At 41.0% G+C, this 20,630-nt stretch overlaps 1 protein-coding gene across 1 annotated transcript in view; it reads right to left on the bottom strand.

Moving 5' to 3' along the window:
* dab1b (DAB adaptor protein 1b) overlaps positions 1 to 17,655 on the bottom strand; it is a 94,555-nt gene extending 76,900 nt beyond the window's left edge. Inside the window, exons 1-2 of the mRNA XM_058066403.1 lie at positions 17,542 to 17,655; positions 15,672 to 15,806 (exon numbers count right to left, since the gene is read on the bottom strand). The gene's annotated coding sequence lies outside the window, so the exon portion shown is untranslated. The remainder of the gene's footprint in view (positions 1 to 15,671; positions 15,807 to 17,541) is intronic.
* Between the last annotated feature and the right edge of the window lie 2,975 nt (positions 17,656 to 20,630).

Raw genomic sequence — 20,630 nt, 5'->3', positions numbered from 1 at the left:
TCAGCCCTTTGCGGTTGATCGCGAACTTAGTGTGGGTCGATCACATGTGTCACCCGATTTTCGATCATTTCGACCTTCATTCAAAGTGTCATGACCCATTTGAGCCACTCCATGGTAGTCATGTGTAGTGTACCTGAGTGAGCCATACTACAGTTTATAAGCTACAACTCACGGGGCATCAACATCTCACACACCATTCCGAGTTCATTCATTAATTTATTTTCTACCACGGGGGGTGCTGGAGCCTATCCCAGCTGTCTTCGGGCGAGCCAGCCGATCACAGGGCACGTATAGACAAACAACCATTCACACTCACATTCATACCTATGGACAATTTGGAGTCGCCAATTAACCTAGCATGTTTTTGGAATGTGGGGGGAAACCGGAGTACCCGGAGAAAACCCACACATGCACGGGGAGAACATGCAAACTCCACATAGAGATGGCCGAGGGTGGAATTGAACTTGGGTACCCAAGCTGCGAGGCCTGCACGCTTACTGCCTTGCAACCCTGCAGGAGGTCATTAAAAATACAAATCCATTAACACCACATTAACACTCATTAACACTCAAAAGTTATACCAAATCAATATACAAACATGTACCAATATGAGTTTAAAATAAAAATATACAACTATTTTAAGAGTTTTCCCATAATGCATTTCAACTGAGTGGCATAGAAAATAAACAGACCGCCGTGCAGCCCACCATTCCGAGTTGTGGTGTCAAAACAACTACATACAGGAATACAATACACTACCGACGTATAATGCAGAATATTAAGCAACTACTATGTGTATGCGAGCTCTAACCATGTGCAAAAATTCAGGTAGGCCCAAATGGCTGGAAATGGCTGTTAGCAACTCCACACTCGGTGAGCTTGTAATTTGTAAGGTAATTCATGCTGGAAAAGCCTCCAATGTGGCTGAATGACAACAATTCTACATAGAAGAGTGGGCTAAAATTCCTCCACAGCGCTGTAAGAGACTCATTGCAAGTTATCACAAACATTTGATTGCAGTTGTTGCTGCTAAGGGTGGCCCAACCAGTTATTAATTTTTATGGGGCAGTCAGTTTTTCACACAGGGCCTTAGAGGTTTGGATTTTATCTCCCTTAATCATAAAAAGTTCAGTTATGTTGAACATTAAAAGTAAAAGTAACAGTCAAGAAAACACAGTAAAGGTGGATGCCTTGCCAAATTTCCATCATTTTAAGTGGAGGAGTACGTGTATTGAAACAACAGTAATGTGAAAACAACAGTAATGAATAAATCACATTTTTGACTGTGACCATTGACCTGATCTTCAAAGTGTGTACACAATGGGAACACACAGCAAGGGATATACAATAGGCTTGAATCCCAATGTTGAAAGCATCAGGAGTAATTAGCTTCTGACATTTCATGTGAAGAACAGGAAGCAGATGGACAATGACAGGTGCCAGTTTGCATTTTGGGTGGGATGCACTCAATCCATCTGCTGAATTTGCACTTTTAATTAGGAGCATGAACACACCACGAGGGGCACATCACTTTTCTGCATCACTATAAATACAGAAATATTCTAATTATAGCCACGGCGATGTGTATTTTACATAAACTGCAAAAAAAAGAAAAAGACTTGTGATACCACAATTTTTGAGAAAGTAGAATAAAAAAAAACACAGATTATTTTTTAGCAAGTATACTTCACACCACAGCGACATTAAACATTATGGAGCAAACTACTCTACTACTAGCAAGCATTAATATGTTATGAACGTAGCATGCAAGAGTTCCATACCACAAGATATTTCAAATGCAGCTGCTGTGGATTTACTAAAAATTTCATTAGGAGGTTGCCTACAGCCACAGCTGCCATTTTATATTACCTAGATCCTAGCAGTAATTTGACCGATAAGCTGGGCATTATGTGTGTGTGTATATATATATATATATATATATAGATCAGCTATGTGCTTTGTGCTAATGTTGACAAAGTGTATTATATTTTTACTCCTTTTGTAAATTTTTTCCCTTAATATTATGTCTTAATATTCTGAATATTTTTTTAATGATTATCTATTACTATAAATTTTACCCAAACAAAATGTCCTCAAATTGCAACATTATTTTTTTGTCTGTTTCTCATAATAGTGCGACTGTTTATTGCAAGTTTCGACCAATTTCGCCTATCCCAAAGGAATCTGGGATAGGCTCCACCACCCTAAAGAGGGTAAGTGGCATAGAAAATGAATGGATGGATATTTCAATTTTATGCCATTTCTTTCTCTTTTTCCAAAAAAAGCACTCGCCGTCAGTCAATAAGAATGTGATAATATAAAGCATACATGCATACCAATGTTCAGTTTTTACATTTTTTAGTCTTTATGCTTCACTTATAATGTTTTCGGCGGCCCTTGAATGCACCGTAGTTACATGCTTACATCACGACTTACATTATGAGTAGCAAGTATTTTATATGATACTAAATGTGTTCATAACATGTGTGAGGCATATTTAAGGTAAACAGTGGCAGTAAACAATGGCAATTGAAGAGAGAAGAAGGGGGGATATGCAGGTGAATTCAATTTAATTATTACAATCTTCACTTTTCTTGCAAATGTTGATCCAAAATCAAAAATAAACACTTTTATGGGTGTATTAGTGACTTTTCTGCCATTCACTGGTAGGCCAAGAACATAAGTGCCTGCAAAAAGTGGGGATCGAATGCACGCTAACAAAGTGCATCAATAACAAGTGTCATCAATATGTCCTTAAATATGACAAAAGCGTGGTAAGCCTTTTCTTTTGCAGACACAGAATCACTAATACACCGATAAAAAATGTCTATTTTCCAGATTTGCTCTCTTTTGATGAAATAATAACGACATAATCACGTATAAGAAGAGCGTCTCCGTCGTAACATGAAAGCAGAAACATTCTCTGCTCATTATTACTGGAGAGAACACGCAAGTTCCCGCATTGATGAGATACAGTATATTTCGGATATCTACTACAAAGTCATTTGTCCACTCTGAAACTGTCGTGGCAGAATTTCATTCTTCACTTTCATATTCAGTCAGCTCCATCAGGCTACCATGGAAACGCACACTACCTCACTCGTGTCGGGGGTGACAAAAGAGGCTCTTTATTTTGGTAAGAACGCACACACACGTACACATACAGTGTGCACTCTGATTCCACCCACATGCCACGGGGATAAAATTGTCCCAATGACATAGATAATGTGACAGGATGTGATTTATGGTGTCAGAAAGGGAGGGAAAAGGGTAATTGAGGGGTAAGTGGAGGAGACAAAGTTTGCAAGTGTCAGCGTAACTTTTGCTGCCATCAAAAGACGATGATGAATATATTCAGGGGTGGGTGATGCTGCCAAGTCAAGGACAACCAGCATGTAATTACCCAATAAATTTTGGAAGTGATTAATTCTAAATTCAAGCTATTTAATTAAAATATGCAAATACTCAGCCGTAACATGACTCATAATGTAGAAGGGGAGGAGACAAAGTTTGAGGGACATTTTGTCACTTCATATAAAACTTCCCACACAGAATCCACATAATTCTTTTCAAACCGCAATCCAAGCAGTGGCCGAGCTTCAGGGGTGGCCAGGTTGTGGCCAACCTTGGTCACTGTCAAGAGCTAGGGGACAACGTAGCTCTTTGATGCAGGATATTAGCTTGGACCCATTTCACTGCAGCACACAACTTTCCGTGGGAGAGCAGAAGAGAGATGCCTATTTTTTGTAAGGAGCTGTCAATTAAACAGTCTTGCATTAACTGCAAGCGGTAGGTAAGTTTTCCATGATTATTTTGGTCGATTTGGTTCGATTCCCCTGGTCACTACCCGGCCACCCCACTGTCCATCTAGACCAGGGGTCTCAAAAGAGCTGTCAATAAAACCATGTCTTGCATGAACTGCAAGAGGTACATTTTCCATGTTTACTTACTGGTCGATTCCGATCAAGTATTCCCACTACAGTATGTCGACTTTGACTTAAGTCTGTGCCTTTCAAAGACAATCGTAAAAACTGATCGCCATGCGATGGCAAATCCTACGTGTGCTGTGTCATAAAATTATGTTTCTCGTATTAACCTTGACCTTAGCAAACTATGTCTGTTTGACTATTCTATGCTTTAGAATAGAATTGACGGTTACGTATTGGTTATCCGTCTAGCTTCTGGTCTTCCGAGGCCAACAACTAACGGCGCCCCTGGTCAATAGCACAGTTAATCCCAGTTAATCACACTCATAGATGACTGTATCAGAATGGTTAGCATAAAACCCAGATCGTAGCATCTCAGGTCAAAAGAAAAAGCAACGTTATTGTTCCTCAGTGTAGCTGGTTCCCAAGTGACTCTCATATTTACAGACCAAAATTACAACTTATGGGACCCCATGGAACCAAGGACTACCTGTACATGTCGACTCCCAAGCAACCTTTCTAAAACTGTGAGTAAGCATTTGGTCCCCACCAAGCATGTCAGTTCCTTCAAGCAGACTTTCTGCGTTAAAGACACAGTCACTGCAGTAAAACAAGGCTATACACACATACACATACACACAGTACTTCTGTCTTCATTGCACATCGCCGATTTACTGAGCAAATTTGGGTACAGCAGTGGTGACTCAAGCAAGCCGATTCCTTCAAAGCAAGAGAGGAGTTGGAGAGCCATTACACATATAATTGGATTTCATTTCAACCATGTGAGAAGAGGGAAACAAGACTTGTCACCACTCTGGAGAAAAAGGGAACTCAAAATACCATCATTGTATTTACTGCACTGCCTAGTTTGTTTGTTTGCATGTGTGTGTGTGTGTGTGTCAGTGTGTGATTTTCAGCGGGTCGCGTGGGAGCGTATTGCACATTTCAAAGCATGAAATCCCAAGATGCATACACAAGTGTCAAATAAATCCAGAGAGAGAGAAAGAGAGAGAGAGAGAAATGGGTTTCCCTGATGCGCTTCAAGAGCGGTCACCAGAGAAGGACAACGTGATGAATATGGATGCAGCCATTTGGAAATGTATCTTTCCTATTGTGTGTAGAGACTGTCGTGCGTGCGCTGCAGAAATGTCCATCTTCACACCAGCAGACTCTGTTGTGGAAAAAAATGTCATCCCAGCTAAGAAAGAGAATGCCAGAAATAAAGACAGAACTTGGTTGCGCCATTCGTGTCATGCCATGAACGCTATTGTGATAATTTTTTTTCTCATTAGCCACGTTTACATCAGTTTTTCCTCTTTCCGAATGACTTTTCCGAACACAATCTCTGGTCTACATGTGCCGCTATAATCAACCAGAATAGTCAATGGGGCATGCGCAGTAAAGCGTAAACATCAACATCACGTGATACCGACTTCCCCGAGTTTTTCTTTCACTCGTCGGAATAACTCAGTTTTTCGTTCGTCCAGTCTTGAAATTTAGCTTGGATCAAAAACAAACTTTCCGAAGCAGTACAGTGCTGATTGTTCGCCTCCATTTTTAAAACTGAAGAACGTCTCGAGCTGCGTTTTACGTCATATCTGAGCATGCGCTGAAAGAACGCAGCCGGGATAAATTTAAACACGAAAAAAATCAAATTTAATATTGCTAATTTTTATTTTACAATTAAACTCGGGACATGTTTTATATAGATATACCGTATTTTCTGGACTATAAGTCGCGCCGGAATATAAGTTGCACAAGGCCAAAATGCATAATTAGGTAGAAAAAAAAACATACATAAGACGCACTGGAGTATAAGTCACATTTTTTGCGGGTAATTTATTTTACAAACTACGTCCTACTACTTACGTCCTCTTGGAAGGCAAGTTATAACAGTAAAAGAATAGTTAACAGATTGAATAGGTGTAAGATATGCTAACACAATGGTTATTCGGCTACATAAAAATAAACATGAACAGAAAAGGTGTTCATTGTTTTTATAACATAAACAGTTTTTTTTTTACAAGTCGCTCTGGAGTATAAGTTGCAGGAACAGCCAACCTATGAAAAAAAGTGTGACTTATAGTCCGGAAAATATGGTACAAGCTCACTGAGTCTGGAGTTGCTAATAGCCATTTCCCGCCACAATCAATGAGTCTAGCTAAGGATTTTAAACACTGGTAGTCCCTCAAAAAACCCTCAATGTTACCGATGAAAAAAAGTGTGACTTATAGTCCGAAAAATATGGTATATATTATTTTTAAAGAAAAACTGGATTCTGTTCTGTTCCACAGATGGCGGTAATGCACACTGAAAGCTGCTTGCCAACCGCCAATAAACAACAGAAGAAGAAAAACACGACAAAGAAGAACGCACCCTGACAACTTTCCGTGTGAGCGGGTACAAGATACTCCAATCGGATTGGGGAAAGGAATATTCCACTCCTGGGAATCCGATTATATGTTCATTCGGATTGGCACTTGAGGTGTATACAAAGGTTACATTCTTTCCATTTCAGCAAATAAACCGAATACAATTGAAATATTTGGGTCCATGTATACATGGCTACTGACTAGTATGTTTATTTATTATAGCGTGACTGAGTGACTAGTGGTGGCATCTTAAGTTTTTGTTGTGTTACCTTCATTTCGGCTGTTGTTTGTTTGTTGTATCTTTAATGTCTGCCAATCCCTGAACTGAACTAATGAATGATATTTTACCAACGAGACTCAAGGAACTCTGCCATGAAAGTATTGTTTAGTGTTACCTATCTCAGATCAACAAAAACTGTTTTGGCTTTATCAACCATACTAGATTTGTTTGGGTTTTTTTTTACCTGTGCTGGCTCTCACAGGTACCGCAATAAAGAAACACTTTGAATAGGCCACTGTGCCACTTATAGTTATTGTTATCCTTCTTAAATGTTCTCTGATCTCCACACAAGCTCTCTCTCACCTCGGCCAGCTGTTGGAACCCCAAACGTGTACCATTTAATTATAAAAGAAGCGGTTCACTGCGCTCTAGGGGACATTAAGTACTACAGAAATGTTACTGTAGTCTGTGCTTTGCAGCAATCTTGTCTCTAAACTATCTTTGTGGCTTGATTTCATTTCCATACGTCACTATGAGATGTGAGGCCTATTTAAGACAAATGTTTGCATTCCCCAATAACGGCTAATCATTTCAGATTTACTTAGTCAAACAAGAGTTTTGTTCTAAGGGTCATGGCAAAGAGTCTAAAGACTTATGTTCCGTTCATTTTTGTACACCTTGTTGGTGTAGAACAGGTGCCTGTGTAACTGTATGTTAGTAAACCTCAACCCTTGAAGCAACCGCACGTTGACAGTCCCGGATTTTAGGTTAGGATAGTGTTCTCGACTCTTAATCGGCAGACCTTGGTTCAAGCCCGGGTGGGACACTGGGATGGCTGAACCAGGCGGGTTACAAATGGGCAATGACTGGTCTCCAGTCAATCCATTATGGTCATTTCCATGTTCCTATACCTTCACCTATGGTCATGAGTTTTGGGTTGTGACCTAAAGTACAAGACTGCTGGTACAAGCGATCAAAATGAGTTTTCTCCGACTTTCCCTTCGTAGAGATAAGGTGAGAAGGACTGTCATCTGGGAGAAACCTGGAGTAGAACCACTCCGGATTGAGAGGACTTAGTCGACCCAAGACTATGTCTATCAACTGAGAATGCCTCGGATTCACCAGGAGGAGATGGACAAAGTAGCTGGGTCTCCCTGCTTAGGCTACTGCCCCTGTAATCCAACCTCGGATAAGCGTAGAAGAAGAAGATGAACATTCACACCTATGGACAATTTCGGTTTCCTGGAGAAAACCGATACACACAAGGGGACCCCATGACTTCCGACAATTCGGAGAGTCACCTTTACACTCATATTACCCAATATAACAGACTTCATAAGAGTCCAAAGCCATTTAAGACATAAATATGACTGGTGCGTGTTGCTATAAATGTGTTCCCGAGTGGGGCAGAGTGAGTTGCGGACAGGAAGTGATGTCAAGTATTCAGAGTTGAGTTTCATCATGCTGGGGGTTACTGCTGCAACAGTAGGCATTTTTATTATTATTGATTATTGTGCCTGTTGTGAGACCATTCAAGCCTGTAATAATGTAATCCAAACAGGGCTGCATGGTGGTCGAGTGGTTAGCGTGAAGGCCTCACAGCTAGGAGACCCAAGTTCGATTCGACTCTGTGTGGAGTTTGCATGTTCTCCCCGTGCATGCGTGGGTTTTCTCCGGGTACTCCGGTTTCCTCCCACATTCCAAAAACATGCTAGGTTAATTGGCGACTCCAAATTGTCCATAGGTACGTATGAATGTGAGTGTGAATGGTTGTTTGTCTATATGTGCCCTGTGATTGGCTGGCGACCAGTCTAGGGTGTACCCCGCCTCTCGGCCGAAGACATTAGGTTAATTGGAGACTCCACATTGTTCATAGGTCCACAGAAAACGGATGGGTACGGAACCCTTTTGGGGCATTTCATTTAAGCCAGCTCAGCAAAAGGCTACTTGAAGCCAGGCAGAAGCGTATTTGATTTTCCCTCCCATGACATCCAAATGTTTAAGGTTTCCCCGCCTCACCCAACCTTGGCAGGAACACCTTCATGGACATCTCTGGCTCTTCACACTCATGTGCGCACACACACACACACACACACACACACACACACACCTCTCAGTGTCTAGCTGACATATATATTTAACCACCCACACGTACTTTACACGACACGGGCGCATGCAAGAAGCACAGTGCGGCACGCTGACGTGTGGGCAGGCATTCCATCTCTCGGACCCACGCGTGACGCCCTGTCTGGAGACATTCACGTGACATTTAGTGGGTGCACGGGCCAGATTCTCGACCTCGAGGTTCACCAAAAGATGGGAGGCACGTTTTTTGGGTAGAAAAGCTGCTGCAACCTCTTGTTTAGAGAGGCAGAATATGAAGTTGAACATTACACAAATATGATAATAAGACTCCTCTCTTCTGATATTTTGAGGCTCTGACCTAGTTTTGATTTATGCCACCTGGGGCGTTACTGTGATACGCTGCTTCACGGAAGAGCTTGAAATCCTAATAATTACACCAGCAGCAAGCTGGTGGTGTTTCATGCTGGGTAGCTGTTTGCTGGAGCAAGAATTGAAAACAACAGCAATCATCCAGATTGAGAGTGGCGCTACACGTGTGTTTGGCGAGCAGGGGGAACAACAGCATCTACTTAAAAAGGTACATATGTGGGTGACGAAAACGGGAAAAGGAGCCAGATGGGAGTTTAAATAATAATGTGGTAATAACTATAAAAACAATTTTCACTCACTAAATGTACTGCAAAAAAGGTCAGTAAGGATAATTCATAATGCCGCCTACAGAGAACATACTAACTCCTTATTTCTAAAATCACAAATACTTAAACTTGCTGATATAGTTCATCTTCAAACAGCTAAAAATAACCAATTGCCTAAAAATGTCATCCAATACTTCTCTACAAGAGAGGAGAAATATGATCTCAGGGAAGAACTAAATCTGAAACACTTCTATGCTAGGACTACGTTAAAAGCCATAACATTTCAGTATGTGGAATCAAACTATGGAATGGATTGAGTAAGACCCTCAAACAATGCACAACGATGAGCCAATTCAAGAAACAATACAAGCAGTTGATGTTTGTTAAATACAAGGATGAAGAGTCTTGAACCAGTCATGACAAAAATCAAATTAAAAAACAAACAAGAAAAAATACTTAAATTATATTAGGAAAGCAGGAAGTGAACAAATGTAACAGTTACTGATTGTAAAAGTACCAGATGGAGGGGTAGGATTTAATAAGCAAGTAAAGTAAAGTAAATAAAACATAATAAAATACCTAAACTATATTAGGAAAGCAGGAAGTGAACAATTGTAACAGTCACTGATTGTAAAAGTACCAGGAACTGTGAGCCGATTAAGTAAAGTAAACAAAATAACATAAGATAATAAAATAAAATAAAATACTTGAACTATATTAGGAAAGCAGGAAGTGAACAAATGTAAGTGATTGTAAAAGTACCAGATGGAGGGGTAGGATTTAATAAGCTTTGCTTCTTCCTACTCCTTTTGGACATGTGGAACTGTGAACTCATTATGTAAGTAAAGTAAAGTAAAGTAAATTAAAGTAAAGTAAAGTAAAGGATTTAATAAGCTTTGCTTCTTCCTACTCCTTTTGGACATGTGGAACTGTGAACTGATTATGTGATGCATTCAATAGTAATCTGATGCATGTTCAAATGAAATAAAACCATTACCATAAATATTCTGCTAAGTGTCATTTTTCATCAGGTAGTGCAGCCATGACCTGGCGGGTGAAGAATGAGGCACATGTGCGTCAGGTGTGGGAGAAGAAATCAAATGTCAGTCGGTCATGGCGGCGTGTTGTATTAATCACAGTCAAAGGGCCTCCTTAAGACGCCAACATCCTTCGGGGTGGGGTGGGGGGGGGGGGTGTCATAAAAAATAATGCAGCAAAAAGACCCGCGTTGCAATGCAGCATGAAAAATGCCCTCCATCTGCAGTGACTCAGCCAGTGAATCCAAGGTAAAGCGGAATATGTTTACCCGCTCTCATCTCTGGTCTGTCTCTCTCCCCGTCTCGCTCTCTCCACACACACGCTTCACTTCACGGACTCATCTGCTTGCGCACGCATGCACGCGCACTGTGGGGAGAGAACAGGAAAGGAGACAGCGAGGGAGACACTTGCTTTAGCGCGTTATGAAGGCCTGCTTGCATTCATCAGGTCCCGTGCGCATACTCTTCCACTCATTATCCACCAATGCAGAATTCGAACATGCGCCCATGTCTTCCCTCGTCTCAATCAAACGGCCGTATCGCACACCTTCCCTCGCCACCACTTGGCTAATCTGTTAATTCCACGTTCCCGGGGTGAGGCAAACAATAAGGACGGTGGGGGCCCCCAGTGATCCCATCTACACAATGACAGCATCTATTGTAGCAGTTCTTTCTCATGTAAATACTGTATACAGTGTTAACGGCAACCGATACACATTTCTGTCCTACATAAGATGCTCGAGTGCAGTGCGACAGCGTTCGACTCCAAAACATATTTATGCATGAGAGAGTACACGCACACACATTCATATTTAGTGGACCATAGCGAGGCAGAAGCAAGGACATGAATAAACAAGTGTTTATCATTTACAATAGGGAATATACAATAAGGACTATGGCAAGTGGTTGCCACTTGGAAAGACCTTTTGTTATGTAATGGTGTTATCCGAAGTGTTTGTGTGACATAATACCAATTATTCATTTTCTACTGCTTATCCTCACGAGGGTCGCGGGGGTGCTGGAGCCTATCCCAGGTACACCCTGGACTGGTGGCCAGCCAATCACAGGGCACATATAAACAAACAACCATTCACATTCACATTCATACCTATGGACAATTTAGAGTCGCCAATTAACCTAGCATGTTTTTGGAATGTGGGAGGAAACCGGAGTACCCGAAAAAAACCCACGCATGCACAGGGAGAACATGCAAACTCCACACAGAGATGGCCGAGGGTGGAATTGAACTGGGGTCTCCTAGCTGTGAGGTCTGCACGCTAACCACTCAACCACCGTGCAGCCTCAATTCAGTATTAATAAGGGAATATTGTCATAGTTAGATCATAGAAAACCTATTTAGTACAGTACGGTTTTTACCATTATTAGAGCCCTCTAGAAAGGAAATAACACCCCTATAGTCACCTTTACACTCCATCCATTTTCTACCGCTTATCCTCACGAGGGTCGCGGGGGTGCTGGAGCCTATTCCAGCTGTCTTTGGGGCGAGAGGCGGGGTACACCCTGGACTGGTGGCCAGCCAATCACAGGGCACATATAGACAAACAACCATTCACATTCACATTCATACCTATGGACAATTTGGAGTCGCCAATTAATTAACCTAGCATGTTTTTGGAATGTGGGAGGAAACCGGAGTACCAGGAGAAAACCCACGCATGCACGAGGAGAACATGCAAACTCCACACAGAGACGGCCGAGGGTGGAATTGAACTGGGGTCTCCTAGCTGTGAGGTCTGCGCGCTAACCTCTCAACCCTTATTTTAGCATATGGCTACAAATTGTCCATAGGTATGAATGTGAGTGTGAATGGTTGTTTGTCTATATGTGCCCTGTGATTGGCTGGCAACCAGTCCAGGGTGTACCCCGCCTCTTGCGTGAAGTCAGCTTGGATAGGCTTGTGAGAATAAGCGGTATAGAAAAAGGATGTATGGATACAATAAAAATGTTTCTGCAGCATTATATTAATGGGGACATGCTCACAGTGTTAAAAACAATCAAATATTAATATTTATTTTATGTGATCGTTATTTGTTCCCCTGACCACACACTACATAGAAGTTCCAGCATACAAAAAAGAAAATGTCCCACCTCCGAAGAGAATTCAGACTTGGCTGCAATCGGCTCGATACTTAACGACACTACTTGGCACGAGGAGTGAGAAGTTCTCCGTTTGTTCATCTTGTTGAAAAATGACAGTCTAATAGGAAAGGCTTTTAACAGATAAGACCTCACTCCAATCTGGAACATCCTCATATTTGTTTTAACTCACCAAGGTTAAATGAACCTTGAGTACCGTCACTCTGCATGCTCTTTCTCAACATTTTTGATGCATTCATCCAGCACGCCGCACGCCATACGCCCACTTGCTAAGGTACTGTGCAAACCCCGGCATCTCCTCTTTCCTCCAAACAATGACTCATCGATCTATTCAATATTAAACTTGAGGGTCCTTGCCAGTGACTACTTGACTTGATTGGAAAGTTGGGGGAAAAGCTACATAATGGCCGCAATGTCCCAATGTATTGGAGTTACAATAGATTCCATTTTAATGACTGGCAATACATCCATTACGGAAATTAAGAAATGTCTATCGACTCATGCCAAGGAATGTGACATAATTCATGTTTTTACCCCTTGTGTCCTTAAATGAATACATACTATGTAATACTATAATATATACTCTTGTTGTACTACACTGCTGATCATACAACTTCACGCCAACATATCCCAACTGTCCCTTTAAAGGCATCAGGAAGTGAGGTTTAAAGTTAAAGAAGTTAAAAAAAATAATAATAATTTTTTTAAAAATTATGGAAGTAAAGTCATAATTATGGAAAGTGGAAATAGGTTGAAAAAACTGTACAATGGAAAAAAAAATCTGGAATTTTACGAGAATAAAGTCAAAATATTGTCAAATGGTAGAACAAAATGGTAATCTAAGAAAAGTCTATTTTTTTTCAAATAAACTTGTTAAATTAAATATTAATGAAAAAAATCTTGTTTTTTCTTTTTAAAGTTGTAATATGAGAAAGAAACAAAAAAAATTAAATTGTCATCATTAAAAAAAAAAAACAGCAGCAGTCAGTGTGAGTGTGAATTGTTGTTTGTCTATATGTGCCCTGTGATTGGCTGGCCACCAGTCCAGGGTGTACCCCGCCTCTCGCCCGATAGACAGGTGAGATAGGCTTCAGCAGCCCCCCCACCTCGTGCGGGTAAGCGGTAGAAAATGAATGAATGATTGAATAATACAAGTGTAAAGGTGACTATAGGGGTGTTATTTCATGTCTACAAGGCTCTAATGATGATTGTATTTATCCATCTATTTTCTATGCTGCTTATTGTGGGTATGCTGGAGTCTATCCCAGCTGACATCGGGCGAGAGGTCAGGTATACCTTGAACTGGTGGCCAGCCAATCACAGGGCACATACGTATAGACAAACAACCATTCAGACTCACATTCATACCTATGGACAATTTGGAGTCACCAATTAACCTAGCATGTTTTTGGAATGTGGGAGGAAACCGGAGTACTTGGAGAAAACCCACGCACGGGGAGAACACACAGATGCCCTAGTGGGGAATCGAACACGTGTATCCTAGCTGTGTGGCCGGTGCGTTAACCACTCTGTCATTGTGCAGCCAATCAGTAACCAAATAACAGCAATAAACAAGGGATGACTGTATAAGAATGTAATTCTTATAATAAGCAAGTAGGAATCAGTTCTTTCTCAAGCAATAATTACTTACCATTGTAACTCATTATTCCTTTACTACACCAATTACTTTTTGGGGAAAGCAACAAGTAACTATAACTAAGTACTCCCAACACTGTACATACTTCTGAAAATGTAGGATGACCTTCCGTTGACCGTTTCAACCCTTGCAGACACGGCAATAAATCCACAGACACGATACCACTCACACGTAAAAGTAGTTTCCGCTGTGGGTTCCCTCAGCCTGCTACTATGCAGATGAGCTCTCTCCCTCGTTAACCCCGACCAATGGGAGCTGGCCGCACGCAGCTGTGCAGCCGACATGGCAGTGGCACCGAAGCGGTACATTTTCACATGCTTGGACACATGTTTGCTGCATGCATGGCACAGCATGCACAAGTCACACCTCTGCTTGGAGTGTGTGTGTGTGTGTGTGTGTGTGCGTCAAAAGGCCATAAAAAACAAACAGGTAATTTTTGGAAGTGGCATGTTATTTGAAACAATTTTGTGTAAATTCATATTGCTATAATGTTCACAGCAGTGCTTCATCTGGCAGGGATGCAGTCACCGCTACTCTCCTATTTGAAGTAACCATAGCAACTACTTGGGGGCTACCAGGGTGGCTTTGAGGGGAGGCAGGTCAAAGGGTTGAGTACTGTTGGGTGGAGAAATCAAATCCAGTCGTGGCGAAGATTGATATCCACTTCCTTTTGGGGGTTTGGGAGAAAATCTGCTGTGACTGACACAGAAACGAGGAATCAGGGCACCACTTCCTGTCTTGAAACATCAGAGTGAGGACGTCGCTTCTGAAAGGTTGGATTTATTCCAGCCGACTTTTTTTCCCCAATCACTTTGCAGTCTGGTTTGTGATTTGTGTCTTTTTTTTTTGTTGTTGTTGTTGCTGAAGCGAGCCCACAGGTGGTCGCTTATTTCACTGTCGTCATGGCAACTGCCCACCGAAAGCCAAGAGTGTTTGATAGACAAGGGAAAAAAAAGCCCTTCACTTACCTTTAGAGGAACAGCTCCTTGGATGATGGCTGGCGTGGGTGTTTTCTCGCTCGCTTGCTAAGTGTGTCTGGGTTCTGACTCACTAAAAAAAACAACCACAACAAAACGGACACTGCACTTTGGTGGGAGAGAGTCGGGGGGCCCAGGTGGGGCCACACCCCCCCCCCTCAAGGGGAGTCCACAGATGGGCTACGCCACGAGGGGCTGAGTTGGAGGGAACCGGGTACAATCTTGGCACGGGGAGAGCGAGCCATCTGCCTATCAGACCCCTGCTTTGGCTCTTGTGTTCCTGCCACAGATGGACAAGCCTTCCGAAAAGGTGTTAGTCATGACGGGGGCCGCCACGCGGTGACACAGCGACGGCCGTGTAGCGATCATGGAGTGAAACCACTGAATAAATCCGCTGGGTGTTTGCACAGGTTGAAAGGGGTTTAGAAGAAGAGCGTGGATGTGATATTTGCACACAACATTAAAGTAAACGCTCCTGTGGAATACGACATGTTCACCCGACAAGGACTTCACTTTCTTTGACCTTTTTGTCCTTTTTGTCTCACTCCTCCACACCTGTGAAATTTTCCTCCTCACTCACTCTGGTGGATTCCCACACAAACAGACATGTTTGAACACACACACACACACTTTCATTTTCTTACCTAGACATCCACTGTGGCCGCCCACTACTGCCTTTCCCTCCATCACAGCTGCTTTCTGACCTCTCGGTGGCAGGCAGGCAGCCGCCACGTCACTAATCTGTTGGGATGCAGCGCAGCATATCTGCTGGGGGGTTTCTGCAAGTGGATTTGTAAGAGAAACACCAGTAAGCCTCTCTCTCTCTCACCCCCCCTCCTGTCTTAATGGCAGATTAGAGCATTAAGTCGACAAACACTGCTGTGGAGGAAGGAACAGCAGAGAGGTGGAGCAGAGAAAGTGTCACAAATTAAATATAATTTTTTTCCCTAACAGAGGGTCTCATGCAACACAGAATGCAACACATTACGCTGTATATTGTTGTTCATATTTGATATCATCTATTTATTCTCCATATTATTATTATTATACGGGAGCCAGGCAATGACGTTGGCAATTTCACTGCTGTGTTATTGTGCAATGACAATAAAGGAAGTCTATGTCTATGTAGATATGCTAAGAAGTTACATATATTACAAGAAAAAAGCTGCATCTCAGTTTTGTGATAAAGACAAAAAAGGCTATTATTCATATGAATTTTCCAAATATTTCAACTATTGAATTAAATTATAAATTTTTCCCCTCACATTTTCCAGAAATTACAACATTTGTTTCTCATATTACAACTTTAAAATAACATATTTTTCAATTTTATATTTCAACTATATGCTACTAAAATTTACATTATTTTTCATCCTAATATTTTATAATAAATTCATATTAATACATTTTGTAATACTTTATTCTTGTAAATTTACACCTGTTATGCAGTTTCCCCCCTCACCTGCTGCATCCCAGTTTTGTGATATAGAAAAAAAGCCCATTATTTATATGAATTTTCTAAATATTTCAACTATAAAATTAAATTAAATTATAACTTTTTCCCTCACATTTTCCAGAAATTACAACATTTGTTTTTCATATTACAACTTTAAAATAACATTTTTTAATTTAATATTTCAACTATATGCTACTAAAAATTACATTATTTTCCTCCTAATATTTTATAATAAATTTATAATAATACATTTTGTAATACCTTATTCTTGTAAAGTTACACCTGTTATGCGTTTTTCCCCCAACTATTTAAACTTTCATGTATACTTTCTTATGATAATATTATGACTTTATTCCCATAATATTTTGACTTTATTCCATCATATTATAGCTCATTCCACAACCTATTTTTATCCCTAAAATTAAAACCTTTTGTTTATTTCGCATATAGAGTGTTCATTCATTTATCGCGGGGGAAAGGTTCCTAAAATAGCCTGCAAAAAGTATTACAACTTTCAAATAATAATAAATAAAAATAAAATAAATAATATAATTTTTTATTTAATATTTCAACTATATGCTACAAAAAATTACATTCTATTTTCTCCTAATATTTTATAATAAATGTTCTTATAATAATACATTTTGTAATACTTTATTCTTGTAAATTTACAAAAAAAATGCAGTTTTTCCCCCCAACTATTTCAACTTTCAAGTATACTTTCTTATAATTTTATGACTTCATTCCCATAATATTTTGACTTTATTCCCATCATATTATAGCTAATTCCACAACCTATTTTTATCCCTAAAATTAAAACATTTTGTTTATTTCTCATATACAGTGTTCATTCATTTATCGCGGGGGAAAGGTTCCTAAAATAGCCTGCAAAAAGTGAAATCCTATGAAGTATGGAGTTTTAGATATGTTAAAGGCTGCAAAATTCCTCACCATACAGTTTATACGCTCTTTACCACATTTCTCTCTTGTTTAAACACTCTCAAAGTTCAAATTTCCTTAGAATTTTAAGAAACAACACAAGAAATTAAAGGACTCACGTATTAACTGTGGCGTTTTGGTATCCTTGTTTTGTATCCTTATATTCCCCCTCATCGTCCTCCATGAACCCAAGATTAATTTCCAGCCGCGTAACTTCTGTCATTCATTTAGCGTGCATGCTTTGCTAGCGGCTAGCTATCATACCGCAGGAAACAGGTAGTCCCGCTTTAAGATTGATTGACAATGGTCTACAGCCAATCAGAACGCAGAACATACAGCCAATCAGAACGCAGAACATAACGGAAGAGTTCTCCTTGTGACGCTATATTCAACCGGCTTTCATGTGAGTAATGCTACCCTCTACTGGTAGCAATAGTAAATACAGTAACAGCGGTAGATCACTCTATTATACCACAAGGGCGCAAAACACCAAAAAACATGCCGAAAACTCAGCGAAAAAGCGAACAAAAAAATTGTAGCGGGGAACAATGTATTATTACTTTTTTTATTTTAATAATAAGAGCTATTCAAATAAAAATATACAGCGCGGACCCCCCGGCTACACTTTGGACACCCCTGCTGTATTGTGTGTTCCAAGGGACCAAACCTCAGTGTCACGTGTCAGGTAAGGTGGTCTGCCAGTGTACAACTCGTTATTGGGTCAATGCTGTGAACAGGCATCACGGCTCACACATGTGACCATGTGACCTACTTCATGTCGCCTGGGTGAACTCCAGGACGCTGCGGTCCCTTGACAGACTTTAAAATAACGTCAGCTTCATCCACACATTGCTTTACCCGGTCCTGTTTTCACTCCCTATCAATGAAGTTTCCAAAGTGTGGTCCGGGGGCCCATTTGCAACACGCAGCTGTCTTTATATTGGCCTGCAGCACTTTCTAAAAATATGATTTAAAAACAAAACATTAAATGGGAAGAAAGTGCAGTAATTTTACAAGAATAAAGTCAAAATATTCAGAAAAAAATTGTAACATTACAAGAAAAAAGTATAATAATTTATGATAGAGAAAGTTTCAACACCAAATTAAAGATACAATTGCTGAGGAATTTGCATCATGTCCCTCACCTTTGGGTGCAAAGTGCAAGTTTGGAGTGCACTATTTAAAGTCAATAATTCATCATGGCAAGCTATACCAACTCATATTTTTTTCTACTCGTTGGTAATTTATTCTCAAGGGTGTCAGAATTATTAATAATTTACACCTGATTCTTTTACAAAAAAAAACAACGGGAGTCCAGGAAACTTCACCTGTACTGTCCACTATCCAGGTATTTATTTCACAGTCTCACTGGTTAAATTTGGGGCGATAAAGTTACGGAATCGATTTAAAGTTGATAAATTATTTTGGATCGTATCGTTCTAAATGAATCAATATCATCCTTGTATCGTATCGGCGGATTGTGATATAAATCAAATCGTTATTAAAAGGAATCATTACCCCTATTTGATAATGTGGTGTGGTGTCCATGTTGTTTACGTCTTTTATTTAGCTCACTATTTTAATTGTTGCTTCTTTGTTGATTTTTAATTATTGTCACACAATATATATTATTTCCTCTTCCTATTAGAAAATTTAAACATCAATGGCTCTATCTTCATAGACCAGACACACTGACGCAATTTGCAATTTTGGTGACCAACGCAGTCCGGCGCAGCGCGGCGCACCCACGCCTCCATCCCTCCCACCTGCACAAGTGGCAAAAAGAGAATAGAGAAGGCATGAGAGGGTTTAACACAGTTAAGTGTAATCTTAACCAATCAAACGAACGCCTCCCATTGCCTTTAAATACACAGGGCCCACTGGACTGCACATCAGTCTGGACTGTGAAAAAGCATGCAGTCTTATGAAGCCATTTCTTTAGGGGTGCGCTGGACACAATTACCACAGCGTGGGGTGCGCCACGCTCTGCCACCTTGCGCCTCCTTGCGCTGCGCCACAAAATTAGAGCCCAGAAAGCGACCAAACTCAGTCATTAATTAGTCAGACCTGGATTCAATTCTTATTGTTTCTTGTTGAATTATGCAAATGTCAATATGGCGACTGGCTAAATAAAACCGTGCTGTCTTGCTAACCGTTGTGATGAATATTCTGCATGTAAAAGGAGGTGAGGTGGAGGACAACGTACCCACATGGATGAACACGAGGAGGAGGGACAGGTGGAGTGATTGCAGGAGGGGGGCGGGGGGGATTCACTGTATAACTTCTAAGACAAGCGTTAATACTAATAGAATAATCAAAAGATTCCAGTGTAAAAAAATACTGAAGCTGTAGAGTGTGTGTGTGTGTGTGTGTGTGGGTACATGTTTCACCCACCAGTGGTTGTGTGCCTCCACCGCTATCCGACTCCTGTTCCGCATGAGTAGCTATGTGTTTTGATGTGTGGGTCCCTCCTGTCTAATCCGTGCGCATCTCGACCACGGGAGGATCGGCACGTGGGAGCACACATTTTACAACGTTCCACTGACGTGCGCACGCCATGCCATGCCTTTTTATGGCATGTCTGTGTGCAAACCCGAACAAAAGCATGATTTTCATTTGAAAGAGATCAGTGGAATTTTTTTTTCTTTATTGCACAAAGGCAACCCAATTTAGAAATCTCTAACAAAGCTCATCTTCCTCTGGAATTTTTTCCTTTTCCCTTCTGTGTCTTGGTAGCGTAGCATACTGTAGCGGTTCTCATGGAAAAGCTGTGAGAAAAAGGGATTTGAAGAAGCCGGTCCCCCCCCCCCGGAAGAAGCTTAAGTATGTCCTGTTTTTTAAAGGCTTTGATCTGGCTCTCGGGCCGCTCGCCCAACAGTTGTACGCCGCGGTGTTAGTCAGGACCTTTGCCGCTCCGCTCGCCATCGTTCCGATTAGCAATTCAAATGGAGGCTATTTGGATACGCTTCCTCCCTTCAGCTTCTCAGCCAGTAGGACAATATTTTTGTTGAACACGTTTTTCGCCCACGCAACTGTAGGGGTTGGCGAGATGGAACGAGCGGGTTGAGGACGCAGGAAGTATGGCAGTCGAAGGTTGAAAAGGTGGTTATTACTCAGTGATGGGAACAATGGTTTTAAAAAAGGGTTTTGTGAATGACTGAATGGAGGCCAACACAAAAGTGCTGTCTGTATCTCTGTCGGCCATTCA

The sequence above is a fragment of the Doryrhamphus excisus genome, chromosome 3, assembly GCF_030265055.1.
Source record: "Doryrhamphus excisus isolate RoL2022-K1 chromosome 3, RoL_Dexc_1.0, whole genome shotgun sequence".
NCBI lineage: Eukaryota > Metazoa > Chordata > Actinopteri > Syngnathiformes > Syngnathidae > Doryrhamphus > Doryrhamphus excisus.
The sequence above is the reverse complement of the archived record's forward strand: the minus strand, read 5'-3'. Positions and strand labels throughout refer to the sequence as shown.